Source organism: Haplochromis burtoni, unplaced genomic scaffold, assembly GCF_018398535.1.
Source record: "Haplochromis burtoni strain Fernald_Lab_line unplaced genomic scaffold, NCSU_Asbu1 Contig_2828, whole genome shotgun sequence".
In the NCBI taxonomy this organism is placed as follows: Eukaryota; Metazoa; Chordata; class Actinopteri; order Cichliformes; family Cichlidae; genus Haplochromis; species Haplochromis burtoni.
In genome coordinates, this window is record NW_024585189.1 from 5,479 (window position 1) to 9,764 (window position 4,286).

At 40.1% G+C, this 4,286-nt stretch overlaps 1 long non-coding RNA gene across 1 annotated transcript; it reads right to left on the reverse strand.

The window, feature by feature from the left end:
- Nucleotides 1-6: 6 nt before the first annotated feature.
- Nucleotides 7-3,417, reverse strand: LOC106632890. The gene is made up of 3 exons (XR_006053904.1): nt 3,317-3,417; nt 747-884; nt 7-597 (listed from the first exon to the last, which is right to left on the reverse strand). It is a non-coding gene; the product is annotated as an uncharacterized LOC106632890 (long non-coding RNA).
- Between the last annotated feature and the right edge of the window lie 869 nt (nt 3,418-4,286).

Consider the following 4,286-nt stretch of genomic DNA (forward strand, 5'->3'; position numbering starts at 1 on the left):
AAATACTTATTTTCCACCATAATTTGCAAATAAATTCTTTAAAAATCAGACCATGTGATTTTCAGGATTTTGTCTCTCATAGTTAAGGTGATGAAAATTACAGGGCTCTCTCAACATTTTCAGTGGGAGAACTTGCACAACTGGTGGCTGACTAAATACTTGTTTTCCCCACTGTATATAATCTCTCTCTCTCTATCAAACTATCAAACTCTAGATCTCTATCAATTAATAAACTATGGAGCAGCAACTGTCTTTTAATTTCAAAACCGTTATTACTGAGAAATGTATACATCTTCTGCTGGAACTCATTTAATTTAAAATTACTGATCGTGGGTTTTCAGTTGTTTAAAACCAAAGGCTTGTTTTTAAGAGACAGTTTAAATGAGATTGAGGGAATGACCTGTTTGCAATGCAGTTAATATCCAACAACATCAATCAATTAAGTCAGGTCTCAAAGAGTTCATGTTACTAACAGCTCACCTCTCTGCAGCAGACAACTGCTGGGCTTTAAAATGAATGGGGTCGCTCTTTAATGACACACAGGTGGCATCAGGTTCTTTTCCATGTTTATGTTTTCTCCCACGTTTCCGTCTTTTCCTGGGAATAATTGATTGATTGATTGATTGATTGATTGATTGATTGATCATACTTTATTCATCCCGAAGGAAATAATGATGGAGCAGTGATGTGAGTGCTGAGCTGTGAGTTGGAGAAGAGTTATGGACAGTTAGAGATGGTCATCTCACCTCTGAGCTTTGGTCTGGCTCTCATTTTCCCCAAACAGAGTGGGTTTAGAGGGAGGGACTCCCTCCTCTCTGTCCTCACACCGATCCATGCTGCTGAATTCACATCCACATCAGCTCACACACACTTTCTACCTTCACCTGCAGAGGAAACACAAATCATTCATGTGCACATCAACTGAAATCCTCCTTTCCATCATGTGTGCTGTCCAAATATCAGGTGTTTCTTTTCTGCTTCATCTCAGTGTCTGCTGAATGCAGTCAGACAGCAGTGTGAGGCAGAGGAAGCCATTAGCTGCTCTACTTCTACTATCAGTCCACTAGATGGAGACAAAGCACACACGAAGCATTCACTGACACACACTGATTCACTGTAAATAAGAAAAATAAGTGAGTCTGTCTCTTTAAGTGTGTTAATGTGGACAGAAAACGAAAGGAGACAGGTGGAGGCAGATTTTCACAACAAGAGGAGGTTTTTTTTGTTGTTGTTGTTTTGTTTTTTTCTTACTGTGTAGCTTTAACTTCAATTGGAGGAGAAGAGTAAGAGTTTAAGAGTTAGAGCTCTTTCTCCAGTACTTCCTCATCTGTAACCGGAAGGTCGCCAGTTCGAGCCCCGGGCTCTCTGTCCTGGTCGTTGGTGTCCTTGGGCAAGACACTTTACCCTACCGCCTACTGGTGTTGGCCAGAGGGGCCGATGGCGCGATATGGCAGCCTCGCTTCTGTCAGTCTGCCCCAGGGCAGCTGTGGCTACAACCGTAGCTTGCCTCCACCAGTGTGTGAATGTGAGAGTGAATGAATAGTGACATTGTAAAGCGCTATATAAATCCATTGTTATAATTACTTTCTATTGAAGCAGGTCCACTATTTGTAACAAAGGATTTTTAAACAGACAGAAGCCAACAGATTTAATTCAGTTCTCTACTGCATCTAAACATCCACTTGCACTGTAATTATAAAGACCCCCGACCTCCAACCGCTGTTCACACTATAACTGGTTATGGTCAAAAAGATGTGTCCACCTAACTGCAGTTACTGTGGAACAGCGGCCGAGCTCAAACTGCAGTTAGTGTGTCAGTGAGCAGCGGCTCCTCTCCGCCTTCTCCACAGACTGACGGAGGCAGCAATATCACTCTGGTTTCAAATGATTAACAGATCAGTCCTGTGTTTACTGCCATGGAGCTGACACATGCCATACATGAATCCTGAAATCACACGAGTGTACTCACTTTTTTTGCCAACAGTTTAAACATTAATGGCTGTATGCTGAGTTATTTTGAGGGGGACAACAAATTTACACCATTATACAAGGTGTACATTGGGTACTTTACATTGTATTAAAGGATCATATCTTCAATGTTGTCCCATGAAAAGATATAACAAAATATTCACAAACATATGAGGGATGTGCTCACTTTTTGACAGACTGTAAATGCAGTTTTTTACTGTCTGTGTACAAACTGATCTTTGAGTCTTGCTTCAGACTGGATTTAACTCTGTGTGTCTGTGAGCCACACCTTTATGTGTTCACTCCAAAAAAATGTTGTCTAACTGCTCAGACTGAGTGAGAGTAAAGTTCACACAGTGATGTGCACTGTTGGGGTTGTTATTCAAGAAAATCATTACTCTATTACACAGAACTTCTTGCTTTTCTTAAAAATAATGCAGTACATTACTTAGTTACTCACTAGATTAAGTAGTGTGTTGTTATATTCTGTTCCTCAGGCCAAGGGGTCTATGAACCAACTGCTCTTACACATTTTTAGATCTGGGCTCTAAAAATCTGCTCACTGGCTGCCAGCTCTAGTTAAGCAGGATATCTTTGCTCAACTGAGGTTGTTATAGACATGCTAAAGAAACAAATCTTGACTTATTTTTCACTCAGATATACTGTGACATTTAAATGTTAAAAACTGATTTTTATTCGTGGTCTGCAGGAATAACCTTATATGATTCAAAGTTCAAATAAATCCTTTCTATCCTCTGTCTTCTATGGAGAACAAACTTAAATATCAGACTTGTGTTAAATCTGATTTAACCTTTAAGATAGACATGATCTCCTTCTGTATCTCAGAGCTAAGCTTCTGGTCCAGGGATTTAAAACAGCAAAGCAAAACTGTCAATCTTCAAGAGTTATGTGCAGATATTAGATACAGAAGGACTGAGAACACAAAGTGAGCTGCTTATTGAGAGGAACTAGAACACAAGTAGAACACAAAAAGCTCTGTCCTCTGTCCTTTAATATATTCATGAGAAACAAAGCTGCCTCAAGTGATGTGTGGTGTTTTAAGTGAAGGAAACGCTTTTCAGTGGAAGTTTAAACTAGAAAAACTAGTAACTCTATGCAGTAGAGTTTCAATTTGAAGCACACCTGATCTTTGTGAAGCAGTAACAACATGTTATTTAACAGAGCTGAAAACACTATCACAAGCCCAGGAGTTTGTTTGATTTACAGTCCAATTCAAATCAAACATCTGATTTATTGTATGTTATGTAAATACAAATGTCTCAATTCACATTCTCCTCCTAAAGTTCCTAAAGACAAATTCTAAAAGTAGGAAACAAAGCAAACTTACAGTTTCTTCAAACACAAATACCAACAACAAGCTCCACTCCACATCCGGACACTAAACACAGAAACACAGGTGAGCTGCTTACTAGAAGGAGGCGGGACTCCACTTAAAACAGGACAAGTAAGGACAAGTATGTGTTTTTCACTGAGCAGATTCAGCTTTTTTTAAATAATGAAGTGACTTTGTGTCTTTCTCCAAATTCCTAATTATCAGTAAAGTTCCCTGAAAAATACCTCAGCGTTAAAATCAACATAGCTTAGTACTGATACAAAAACCTCCTTTTAATCGCTGTCATTCAAAGTGATCCAAACTGTTTCTAAACTCTGGAGAGCAGCCATCTATTGAGACTGTTCACTGTTGTTCCTGAATGCAGCACATGGAGAGACTTTGTAAGTTTCATATGACTTCACTGCAGGCTGATGGCTAGGGATGGGTATCGAAAACCGGTTCTTGTTGAGAACCGGTTCCCACTGTTTCAATTCCTTGGAATTGTTTGCCATTTTTGCAAACGATTCCCTTATCGATTCCAGTCGCCCCGAATGACGTCACCACGTTGCGGAGCGTCATTTACCTGGCAGGAAACATGGCGGCTCAAACGCTCAAAAGTTTGGTTATACTTTACGAGAACGGATGACAACAGGGCAACTTGCAATACTTGCAAAGTAGATATTTCATTTAAGGGAGGAAACACTACGAATATGCAAAAGCATTTGCTCACAAAACACACGATAACCTTAAATGAATGTCGTGTTTTTAATTCCGCTCCGGACTCGTGAATCTCAACCCAGCAGCAGCGGTAACGTTTGCACGTCCTCTCCCGTTAATGCGGCAGGTAAATAATCAACTAACAGTGCATATTATGTTAGCGCGATCTGCCTTATTACAAAACCTGCCATTACTGTGCATTTAGGTGACCATGATGAGAGAGACAGACAGAGTCTGGCTGGCAGTTCTCGCTGCAGTCTACCGGTAG